At 41.3% G+C, this 12602-nt stretch overlaps 1 long non-coding RNA gene across 2 annotated transcripts in view; it reads left to right on the top strand.

The window, feature by feature from the left end:
- The window catches only part of LOC135973563 (uncharacterized), a 117868-nt gene that overhangs the window by 36738 nt on the left and 68528 nt on the right, over positions 1 to 12602 (top strand). The gene's annotated exons all lie outside the window — the stretch shown is intronic.

Below are 12602 nucleotides of genomic sequence, written 5' to 3'. Positions count from 1 at the left end.
TGTAGTTATATTTAATTTAGTACTTGAGTGTTTCCAGAGGGAAAAATTCTTTGATAAGAGGACAAAACACACAGAAGTAGGTTCTTTGCGCAGTAACTGGGTATAATATGTTCTTTTGCAGCTCAAAGTCCTATGAGAGCAAAAGTAGCTAGCTAGAGTAAGGTGAAAACAAAACCCATCAAATCTGTCTTAAATCTGTTTTATATATATTTGTATAAATTCTATAGATTGGCTTACAAATTCATACAAATTCTATTCTTTATTAAATCCTGTAGGATTTTTTTCATATGGAGAATTTGACTCAGATCTATCTTATCTGTAGCTTTTATAGCAAACAAAGAAGGGTGAAATCCTGGCCCCTTTGAAGTAAATTGCAAAACTTCCATTGAGTGCAACAGGGCCTGGCTTTTACTCCAGTTCTCTAATTGTAGCTGGCACCATCCTGTGCAGTGACTTTAAGCGAAAACTCGGTGACTATCATTACATGCAGGGTTAATTTTTTTTTTTAAAACAAAGGAAGTTTAATTTTCTTAGTCAGATCTATAAGATAATTATCCACAGTGAGCAGATTTTATTTCACTCAATGATTCAGAGTTGTTGTCAAGGTTTTACCACAGATGGCAGTTTTATAGAAGTCAAATTTATTAATTACTTACTCACCTCACAGAGCTTTAAATAGTTAGACTATATTGGCTGCCTTTGCAAATATATATTTATTCCTCTTGTTTCAAAGTGTTTTTAAATGAAAAATGTAAAAATGTGTGAGCTAACTTTTGTGGGCACATTTTGTTATTAAATAGCTGTTAAATAGTAAAACAATGGATTGTGTAATGGAAAAAAGTAATAGTTATGAAAATAATTTTTTGTTTTGTTTTGGAGAAACCACTAACCCTATGTGGAAAGTGTAGCTTCATCAAGCATTGTGCAGAATTAGGCTAATTTCTGAATACAGCAGGAGCCAGAATTTCAAAGTTAAGCTTGCATATGTGAAGCCTTAAAGTTGTGTGCTTTTACTTTATGCATGGAAATATTTGAAGTTTGCTCACATGTCCATATGAATGAACAATACAAACACATGCTTTAGGTACATACATTGGATATTTGCATGCATAATTTTAGAGGTATACTCACAGCTGTCAGAGTGGTAGCCGTGTTAGTCTGTATCAGCAAAAGCAATGAGGAGTACTTGTGGAACCTTAGAGACTAACACATTTATTTGGACATAAGCTTTTGTGGGCTAAATCCCACTTCATCAGATGCATTGAGAGGAAAATACAGTAGGCAGGTATAAATACACAGTACATGAAAAGATGGGCGTTGCCTTACCAAGTGGGGAGGGGGTCAGTGCTAACAAGACAATTCAGTTAAGGTGGAAGTGGGCTATTCTCAACAGTAGAATACCAAGGGAGGAAAAAATCACTTTTGTAGTGGTAATGAGGCCAATGTAGTCAGAGTGGCCCATTTCAAACAGTTGACAAAAAGGTGTGAGTAACAGTAGGGGGAAATTAGTTTTTGTAGTGACCCATCCACTCCCAGTCTTTATTCAGGACTAATTTGATGGGGTCCAATTTGCAAATTAATTCCAGTTCTGCAGTTTCTCATTGGAGTCTGTTTTTGAAGTTTTTTTGTTGAAGAATTGCCACTTTTAAGTCTGTTATTAAGTGTCCAGGGAGGTTGAAGTGTTCTCTGACTGGTTTTTGAATGTTATAATTCTTGACATCTGATTTGTGTCCATTTATTCTTTTGCGTACAGACTGTTTGGTTTGGCCAGTATACATGGCAGAGGGGCATTGCTGGCACATATCACATTGGTAGATGTGCAGGTGAACGAGCCCCTGATGGTGTGGCTGGTGTGGTTAGGTCCTATGATGGTGTCCCTTGAATAGATATGCAGACAAAGTTGGCAACAGGGTTTGTTGCAGGGATAGGTTCCTGGGTTAGTGTTTTTGTTGTGTGGTGTGTAGTTGCTGGTGAGTATTTGCTTCAGGTTGAGGGGCTGTATGTAAGCGAGGACTGGCCAGTCTCTCAAGGTCTGAGAGAGTGAGGGATTGTCCTTCAGGATAGGTTGTAGATTCATGATGATGCACTGGAGAGGTTTTAGTTGGGGGCTGAAGGTGACAACTAGTGGCATTCTGTTACTTTTTTTGTTGGGCCTGTCCTGTAGTAGGTGACTTCTGGCTCTGTCAGTCTGTTTCTTCACTTCACCAGGTGGGTATTGTAGTTTTAAGAATGCTTGATAGAGATCCTGTAGGTGTTTGTCTCTGTCAGAGGGATTGGAGCAAATGCGGTTGTATCTTAGAGCTTGGCTGTAGACAATGGATCGTGTGATGTGGTCTGGATGAAAGCAGGAGGTATTTAGATAAGCATAGTGGTCAGTAGGTTTCCGGTATAGGGTGGTGATTATGTGACCATCACTTATTTGCACTGTAGTGTCCAGGAAGTGGATCTCTTGTGTGGACTGGTCCAGGCTGAGGTTGACGATGGGATGGAAATTGTTGAAATCATGGTGGAATTCCTCAAGGGCCTCTTTCCCATGGGTCCAGATGATGATGTCATCAATGTAGCGCAAGTAGAGTGCCTGTCCTTTCTTTACAAGAAATGCAAATGAGAAGTGAAACAAAACAATATGATGGACAAACCTGATACTCTGAACTGGTTCAAAGAAACTTACCTAAATTGAATTGGTTTTAGGAACTAGAAAGTCATGCTTTCAAGATTTGGCAATAAGCCTTTACTTTTAAATCCAGCTTCAGACCTAAAATCTTTAAGCTTGACTTTAGTTCTGAACGGAGAGCTTTTCTGGTGCTACCAAGAGCCTTCCAAATATTCTGTCTCTTTCCAATTCTTTCCAAGATGCTTCCCTGGCCATTTTAGCTGCTTTCTCAAACTCTATCCCTTTTGACTACTCTCGCCTGTCTCCAGTATACCCTTATGGCTCCCCAGGTAATAGCATTTGGTCTGAAGTTTTAATTTCAGGATTTTAGAGTCATGTTATTTGAATGAAGCAAAAAGTTTCAGCGTGGTTTTGCGATATTTCCATCAATTTGAAAGGAAGCAGTGCAGTTCTTTTTACAGAATGACAGGTGATATTGGAGCAAGCAAGTGTATTAAGATGCCTCAGACTATTGTGATGAGTCATACATCCTTTTTTAAAATTTAATAGACACCAAGAGAAAGTGAGGGAGGGTTCTTATCTTTGGCTGGAACCCCCAATGCATTTGGTTTTCTTATTGGTTCTATGACCCATTTTTATCCTATTTCAAGTACAATAGATTTAACATGATGATAAAGCTAAAACACCATGGGAATGTCTATAGAAAAGTTCAGGTCTCACACTTGATTTCAGTTTATTGGCTCTTTGCTGCCTGCCTAGTTATAGCTGGCTTAGTCTAGAGTGTTTGTATAGAGTGAGCATTTGGCATCTTTGTGCCACACTTTAGTTTTTAACTGGTTGAGCTGTTTTTATAGTGCCTTTCATTGGAACAGCAAACTGACACATCACTGGAACCAAATAGCTAAGTATGCTAACTCAGTGGTTCTCAACCAGGGGTACATGTACCTCTGAGGTACACAGAGGTCTTCCAGGGGGTACATCAAATCATTTAAATATTTGCCTAGTTTTACAACAGGGTACATAAAAATCACTAGTGAAATCAGTACAAACTAAAATTTCACAAAGACAATAACTTGTTTACACTGTTCTATATACTATACACTGAAATGTAAGGACAATGTTTATATTCCAATAGATTTATTTTATAATTAGATGGTAAAAATGAGAAAATAAGCAGTTTTTCAATAATAGTGTGCTGTGACACTTGTGCATTTTTGTATCTAATTAAGTAGGTGAACCTTGGGGTACGCAAAACAAAGCAGACATCTGGAAAGATTGAGAACCACTGTGCTAACTCAATTCCTTGTCCAGCACAAACGTTTCAAATTTGTATTTTGTGAAGGAAAATCATGATAACAAATGGTGTGAAATGATAAACATGGGACATTACAAGCAATTTTACAGTTTTCAGGTTGATATGAATTTTTTGCTCTCACTTCAAAAACCTAGAGGACTGATTATCAGAGGTGCTGGGCATGCAGAACTCCGGTTGTTTTCATCTGGAGCTGCAGGAGCCCAGCACTTATGGAAACTAAGCCCTAAAAGTTTGTCTCAACTCCAAATCTTAAGTCTTTATAATTTCATCTAAAACTATGATTAGCCCTTTGTGAAGCATGGTAGAACATCTAATAAAATCTAGTATTGGGAGACAGGGAGAGCTGGAGTTATGGCTTGTCTGTTTAAGGTGCTGAGATTGTGATGATACACATCTTGTATCATTTGACCACTTTTGATTCCATGCAACAGCTTTCATATCACCACCAGAATGAGTAATGAATGCCATATTTGCCATCTAGTACCTCCAGATCAGATGTAGATAACAATATGAGAACCATAACGTAGAATAGGGCATGGGTCAGTTGCTTTACGTGGAGTAGTTTGCATATAGAGAAAGTTTTTGTCATCGTTGGTAAACAATGGGTCAAATCCTGGCTCTATTAACTTCAGTGTAGCCAGGATATCACCGCCCCCTTTCCAAAAAAAAAAATTGTTGCTACGTCCTGAGGGATGTTGTTGTTTTTTTCTTCTGCAGAGTGTATATTTGTTCATGTTAAAACAATGGACCTGAAAAATGAGACAATATTTTATCTAGGCCCTGCCATTCAAAATTAGGTTATTAATAAAGGTACTGAACCAAGTTTTGGTTAGGTGAATACTTGGCGGGTCAATTTACCTGCTTTCCTGAAGTTTAATTGGATGGGTATCTGAAATTAGGAGATATCTGCCTTAGATAACTTTCTTATGAGAATCTTCTTGTTTGTTTGCTCCACTGCTGATGTTGCTCAAGACAAGAGAAAGCACTGGAGACTATTCAAGAAACACAGAAAGAGTATAATATGCAGTATAAAGGAGAGAGCAGTTCAGTAATTCTCTTCCAATAAGAAAGTTTGCCTTGGAAAATTACACGTACTAATCTTTGCTTAGGGAGACACATTGTCTTATTAAAATGAAAACACAGTAGTGCACAGAGTGTGCGCTCCTACCATCAGCATATTATATAACAAATATATGATCCCATCAGACATGCCAAACCCACAACAAAAAAAGGCAGAAATTGGGCTTTTTTTGGCTTAATTGGCTTGTGAGTTGCTTGTTGGCTAGTAGCTTATTTGGCTTGTAGCTTGTTGCTTCTTTTTTTCTGATCAGCTCCTGGTAAGCAGGGGCAAAGGGGGAGAGAGTCAGGGGTGCACAGTGGGCCCAACACAGTCCCAGACTGCACGCCGGGTCGATCTAGTCACATAGAGTGTTGGGGTTCTCAGGGATTGGTTTGTTTTGGCCTTGTTTTGAAATGAGATTCACTTGATTTTTGGCTTATTGTGAAAGTTGGGGTGCTTATTTATTGCGTGAAAGTAGGCAATTGTGGATCCCATATGCACACATTACTACTGGCAAAAATAGTTACGAATTCTTTTGGAATCACAACATAGGAAAACTAGACTAACTTGTGTTTTCTAGTTTAATTAAAAGACTTTTTGCTTAGCAGGCTTTCTAACCAATAAATTATACATTTGGATAAGTAGAGCTCATGCAGAGTAATGCCAGCATATAAGGGTCCAACTAGCAACAATCTAAACTTCCTTCAATAATATGCATCAAACCACTAGAAACCAGCAACATTTGAAATCTCCATTGCACGGGTGATTTCACTATTTCAGCATTTTGTTTTTTTCATCCTGAAATGGGATAAAAAGTTGAAATTCCAAAAAATCTTAAATTTGGAAATGTCAGTTTAATTTCAATATTTTGATCAACACACTGTGACGTTCCTCAGATCAAAGGACTTAGTTTCATTTTGGTGAAATGCCACAAAAGGCTTCTTTCTGAGTCAGATTAATTGATTGCATTTCTCTAGTGTATTGCCTTATGGGAGTTCTCATTCAGGCCCACAATCTCCTATGGGCCAGACTCCCTGGAGGACTACATCTCCCACAATACACTATGGATTCAATTGACCAAACTGGCCATATAACCGCTTTCTTCTCAAACTCTTTAAAACAGTAATTAATCTTCACAAATATCTTTTAAAATAAGTAAGACTTACATGTGTCTTGCAGATGAGGAAACAGAAAGGGAGGTTGTGATTTTTGCCCAGAGGTATCAGGGAAGTCAGTATCAGAGCTGTCATAGATAAGAACAAAGTTGTCGATCCCTGTCCATTGTTCAGGCCTGTAGGCATACCAGTGTAAGCCCAATTACCAGGCTGCCATGGCCACTGACTTGTGTACTGTGCTACTCAGAAGTTTATTAGCATTCTTGAAATGAAAAATCCAATCCAAACATTTCACCTTTTGTATACTAATAGTATCTCCAATTCTGTTAGATTAACTAATTAGTCCTTAGAATGAGGTGATGATACAATATGATAAAGTCATGATGACACATGCATTTCAAAACAATTTACTACTCTATTATTTGCTGATAAAGCTTCTATGTGCATAGAGGTAGTGCATAATTCAATATGACCTTGTAACTCTGTTAATATTGTACATCCAAGGCAAGTCATGTAATGATACTTATTTGTTAACTAAATAAGATGGCATAAAATACAAGCATTCACAGTTAAAATAATGTGAAGCTTTCTTTGTTTCTTTCCATATCTCCATGTAATATGGAAAAAAAAATTCCTAGTTGATGCTCTCAGCAATCTAAATTTACCCAAGCATAATATAAGTAGCCCACACACTTCTCATTTGAAAATTATATGTGGAAAATGTAATAGTGCAGTTTTTCTACTGCAGAAATGTACATTGCTTCTGAGTGCAGCCAGGGCCAGTGCTACCATTTAGGCCAACTAGGCAGTTGCCTAGGGCGCCAAGATTTGGAGGTGCCAAAAAGCGGCACCCCCAATTATTATTATTTTTTTTTTAAACAGCGGCCGCTGCACTGGGAGGGAGAAGGAGTCTGAGCCGCCGCTGGCAGCCCAGGGGTACCCCTGGGTTGGAGCTGCCGCACGGATCCCCGGGCCGGGGCGGGGGGGAGCTGCCACAGGAGGGCTGCCTCAGGTCAGGGGGGGAGCTGCCGCGGGGGGGGGCACCTCAGGGTGGAGGGAGGGTGGGTAGCTGCCGCAGGGCTCGTGGGGGGTGGTGGCGCAAGGTGGAAGTTTTGCCTAGGGCGCGAAACTTCCTTGCACCAGCCCTGAGTGCAGCATTTGGACCCAGTATGCAAATGTCGCATGCATAAGGGCACTTTCATGGAACTTTGTGATTTGCTGTCCCCTGCCCTGAAACACCAGAATACCAAGATGAGAGCAGCCCTCACAGTTGAGAAGCGAGTGGCGATAGCCCTGTGGAAGCTTGCAACGCCAGACAGCTACCGGTCAGTCGGGAATCAATTTGGAGTGGGCAAATCTACGGTGGGGGCTGCTGTGATGCAAATAGCCAAAGCAATCACTCAGGTGCTGCTATGAAAGGTAGTGACTCTGGGAAATGTGCAGATCATAGTGGATGACTTTGCTGCAATGGGATTCCCTAACTGTGGTGGGGTGATAGATGGAACCCATTTCCCTATCTTGGCACCGGAGCACCAGGGTACCCAGTACATAAACCGCAAGGGGTACTTTTCAATGGTGCTGCAAGCACTTGTGGATCACAAGGGACGTTTCACCAACATCAACGTGGGCTGGCCGGGAAGAGTTCATGACGCTTGCGTCTTCAGGAACACTATTCTGTTTAAATGGCTGCAGCAAGGGACTTACTTTCTGGACCAGAAAATAACCGTTGGGGATGTTGAAATGCCACTAGTTATTCTTGGGGACCCAGCCTACCCCTTAATGCCATGGCTCATGAAGCCATACACAGGCAGCCTGGACAGGAGTCAGGAGCTGTTCAACTACAGGCTGAGCAAGTGCAGAATGGTGGTAGAATGTGCATTTGGCCGTTTAAAAGGTCGCTGGCGATCGTTACCGACTCGCTCAGACCTCAGCCAAACCAATCTCCCCATTGTTATTTTGCTTGCTGTGTGCTCCACAATCTCTGTGAAAGTAAGGGGGAGACCTTTATGGCAGGGTGGGAGGCTGAGGCAAATCGCCTGGCTGCTGATTACGCGCAGCCAGACACCAGGGCAATTAGAAGAGCACACCAGGAAGCGCTGTGCATCAGAGAAGCTTTGAAAATCAATTTCATGACTGGCCAGGCTACAATGTGAAATATCTGTTTGTTTCTCCTTCATGAAAACCCGCCCCCTTTATTGACTCATTCTCTGTAAGGAACCCACCCTCCCCCTTCCCCCAGCTTGCTTTCAAACCAAATAAAGTCACTATCATTTAAAAATCATTTATTCTTTATTAATAGATTATAAAAAGACGGGTGGGGTTTGGGAGGAGGATCGGCGGGAAGGAAAAGGCCACTAAAAAGGGTTTAAAAAAATGACAGCCTTTTGCTTGGGCTGTCCACTGGGGTAGAATGGGAAGGTGTATGGAGCCTCCCCCCCACGTTCTTACACGTCTGGGTGAGGAGGCTATGGAACATGGGGAGGGGGGAGGGGGGCTATACAGGGGCTGTAGCGGCACTCTGTTATCCTGCTGCCGTTCCTGAAGCTCCACCAGACGCCAGAGCATGTCTGTTTGCTCACGCAGCAGCCCCAGCGTTGCATCCTGCCTCCTCTGATCTTCTGCGAACATCTCGTCTCGCGTCTTCTTTTTCCGACGCCTTATCTGTGATAGCCTTCGGGATGGAGGAGGGAGGCTTGAAGAATTTGCAGCTGCTGGAGGGAGGGAAAAAAGGAGAGAATTTTTTAAAAAGATACATTTTGCAGAACAATGCTTATATTCTTTCACAGTGACCAACACTATTCACATTACATAGCACATGTGATTTCTGTGCAAGGTCGCATTTTGCCTCTTAATATTGAGTGCCTGTGGCTTTGCTGCTAGAGATCACAGACGCAGGTCCGGGCAACAGAATTCGGCTTGCATGCGGCCATGGTAACCCATTATCTTTCGGCTTCTGCGCCCTCCTTTCCCACATACCAAGCAAAGCCCGTTGACTGCTGCGGTTTTCCTGTTAACATTCAGCAGCAGCAAACAAACTAACTCCCCCCCCCATCCAATTCTCTGGATGATCGCTTTATCCCTCCCCCCCACCGCGTGGCTGGTATCAGGGAAGATCCCTGCTAGCCAAACGCAAAAAGCTCTGGGCCAATTCCCCCCCCCCCCCCCCGCCCGTGCTTGGCTAACTGCAGGGAAGGATTTCTTTTCAGCCACAGGCAAACAGCCCAGTAGGAACTGCCACCTCTGTCCCCTTAATTAAATTCCCGTATTTCAACCAGGTTACCATGAGCGATATCACTCTCCTGAGGATTACACAGCAAGATAAAGAATGGATGTTGCTCGAATGCCAGCAAACACCGGGACCATACGCTGCCAGGCTTTGTCATGCAATGATACCAGATTACTTGCTGCAAACATGGCGCGGTCAAGTGTCCTACCATGGAGGACGGAATAAGGCTGCACTGCCCAGAAACCTTGTGGCAAGGCTTTTGGAGTACCTCCAGGAGAGCTTCATGGAGATGTCCCTGGAGGATTTCCGCTCCATCCCCAGACATGTTAACAGACTTTTCCAGTAGCTGTACTGGCTGCGAATGCATCCCAAGTCCTCCGGGCAACGTAATCATTAAAAAACACTTGCTTTTAAAACAAGTTTTATATTTTAAAAGGTAAACTCACCTGAGGTCCCTTCCATGGGGTCATGGTCTTGGATACTGGGTTGGGAGGGTACTTCAGTCAGGCTGAGAAAAAGATCCTGGCTGTTGGGGAGAACGGAGTGCTGGGTGCTCTCTGCAAGCTCGTCCTCCTCCTCTTCCCCATCTGCAGAATCCTCAGGTGTAGCTGATGAGATTATCCCCGCCTCGGAATCCACGGTCAGAGGTGGGGTAGTGGTGGCAACCCCCCCTAGAACTGCATGCAGCTCATCGTAGAAGCAGCATGTCTGCGGCTCTGACCCGGAGCGACCGTTTGCCTCCTTTGTTTTTTGATAGGCTTGTCTGAGCTCCTTGACTTTCACACGGCACTCATCTGAGTCCCTATTGTGGCCTCTCTCCATCATGCCCTTGGAGATTTTTTCAAAAGTTTTTGCATTTCGTCTTTTTGAACCAAGTTCTGCTAGCACTGAATCCTCTCCCCATATAGCGATCAGATCCAGTACCTCCCGTACGGTCCATGCTGGTGCTCTTTTTCAATTATCGGCCTGCATGGTTACCTGTGCTGATGAGCTATCTGTGGTCACCTGTGCTCTCCACGCTGGGCAAACAGGAAATGAAATGCAAATGTTCGCGGGGCTTTTCCTGTCTACCTGGCCAGTGCATCCGAGTTCAGATTGCTGTCCAGAGCGGTCACAATGGTGCACTGTGGGATAGCTCCCGGAGGCCAGTACCATCGAATTGCGGCCACACTAACCCTAATTCGAAATGATAAAATCAATTTTGGTGCTACTCCGCTCGTCAGGATGGAGTACAGAAATCGATTTAAAGAGCCCTTTATTTCGAATTAAATGGCTTTGTTGTGTGGACGGGTGCAGGGTTAATTCGATTTAACGCTGCTAAATCCGAATTAAAGTCGTAGTGTAGACCAGGCCTAAGTATGCTATTTTTATTTTGTGTTTGGGTGCAACACTTTGAAAAGTTAGCATAGTATTTAAGATAATGTTTCAATGATTTAATAATTCAATTTCATTTTTTACATTTTTTTGTTGTCTTTTAGTACAGAGCAAACACAGATGCAATAGTAAATCAGCACTGTCACAGAGTATGGTCTTGCTGTAGTCTGCATTTACTTACCAAGATTTGCTTGCATTTACTTACAGTGCAGCCCAACTCAAATCTGTTCCATTTTATGCCCAATGATTTTCATAAAATCCTCTTTATAGCAGAGTTAGAGCAGCAACATTGCCTCAATATTTTTTTACAAAGGTTCCTTTTAATCACACTTAATTGTTTTCTTATGATCTGTGTTGTTAGACTAAAATCAGGGAAAACCAAAAGTTCAGCTACTGTATAAAGTATTTCTCTTTTCATTCTCATTACCTACAGGATATATGAAAAGACTATAAATGGAAGATAAGTAATTGCATAACCACTGTCTTCCTCACTGGGATTCTATGACACTTCTTTCCATTACTGGACCAACCTTTTCATGTCCTTTACATTGACACCTCTTTCCGATCAATGTCTGATATTTGAGCAGTAGGATCCCTTAAAACGCATAGTACAGTCATCTCCGTTTCCCCTGGATGCCTGCATAATTCTTAAGTTTTTTCTACATTCATTTTCTAATCAGATTTAATATTTTTGCCATAACAAAAATACAGTAATTTTACAGTGTTGTATCAATGTTACTAATTGATTATATTTATCATACTGCCTTAATCCTCTCTACACTTATCTGAGATCTATCTACTTAATTGTTGGTCAAATCTCAATTATTGGTTATATCCCAATCTGACTGTGTGTTAACCTGATTGAGGTGCAACGAAAGTGGACAAAGAGATTGGAACATTCATTTAAACTTTTCTAATATGCGATAGTAGCATCAAAAGCAACAAAATTCAGAGTAAGGGAAAGTAACAGCAATTACAGATTATGTTATAATAGTTTCCTTGGGTGGTACATGTTGAATGCTCACTGTGAAATCACTATGAAATTGCAGTTACTATTCAATATGGTGTGCACAAATTCTCTAATACAGTCTCTGCCGGTAATTTATTTTGAGGGACAAGCAGGTGTTCAACAATGTTAAAATGCAATTTCAGTGGAAATCTGTTTCCTATTCCAAGCCATTCTTGCATTCTCATTGGCTGAGTTGTGGGCTAGTTTTTCTTTTTAATAAGGGGCACCTGACTATCATACAAAAAAGCAATTTACCTAAAGTTATATTAAGGCATATAGGGCCCAAATAGCTTTTAGCACACACTGAAAATGGATTGCAAATCAAGTATTCTCCATTTAAATTAAGGTAAAATATACCTTTAGCATGCTTGGACAGACAATGCAGGGAAATGTTCTTGTTAAGCAATCTTATTTATCCTTTAAACTTTATGTTTGAAACTCAGTCAAATTAAGGAAACCCATAGCTACTTATCTAGTACTGCAAGGAAAATGAGGGTTCTCTCCCCCACCACCCAAGTGCATTAGTAGCACAAGTTAAGTTCCTAGTTGCTGCATAATATCACATAGATTGCATTTGGATTTCAATCAGCGCAGAATACTTGTTGCTGTATATTAACACCTGCAGGATTGAACCAGGAAAAAAAAAATCTGCAGAATGAATTGTGGTCTTAAGAAGCAGGTGTGTGCTTCAATTCCATTTTCCATTAATTGTTTATTCTAATTTAAATACAAAACAGACTTTGGGCCTGATTCCCCATTCTGCTACAACAGTTTTATTCCAGTTTAACTCCATTAAAAACAATAGAGTTACACTTAGGTAAAAATGGAGTAATGGAATGGAGAATCAGACCACCATCCACAGCTCTAGGAGCCCAAACAAATATGTACT

Source organism: Chrysemys picta, chromosome 9, assembly GCF_011386835.1.
Source record: "Chrysemys picta bellii isolate R12L10 chromosome 9, ASM1138683v2, whole genome shotgun sequence".
Taxonomy (NCBI): Eukaryota; Metazoa; Chordata; order Testudines; family Emydidae; genus Chrysemys; species Chrysemys picta.
Note: the sequence above shows the minus strand (reverse complement) of the source record. Positions and strands in the feature narration are given on the sequence as shown.